This window comes from Cebus imitator, unplaced genomic scaffold (assembly GCF_001604975.1).
Source record: "Cebus imitator isolate Cc_AM_T3 unplaced genomic scaffold, Cebus_imitator-1.0 Scaffold70, whole genome shotgun sequence".
Classification (NCBI taxonomy): domain Eukaryota; kingdom Metazoa; phylum Chordata; class Mammalia; order Primates; family Cebidae; genus Cebus; species Cebus imitator.
This window is the reverse complement of record NW_016107385.1, coordinates 3335865-3336150: the sequence shown is the minus strand read 5'-3', so window position 1 is coordinate 3336150 and position 286 is coordinate 3335865.

Sequence of the window (286 nt, the reverse complement as noted above, 5' to 3'; positions counted from 1 at the left end):
GTTTTGTAGAGATGGGGTCTTGTCCTGTTGCCTAGGCTAGTCTTGAACTCCTGAGCTCCAATGCTCCTTCCACATTAGCCTCCTGTGTAGCCAGGACCACAGGCACCAGCTACCATGGCTAGCTAATTTTTAAAAAATAATTGTAAGCCGGGCGCGGTGGCTCATGCCTGTGATCCCAGCACTTTGGGAGGCCGAGGCGGGTGGATCACAAGGTCAAGAGATCGAGACCATCTTGGTCAACACAGTGAAACCCCGTCTCTACTAAAACTACAAAAAATTAGCTGGG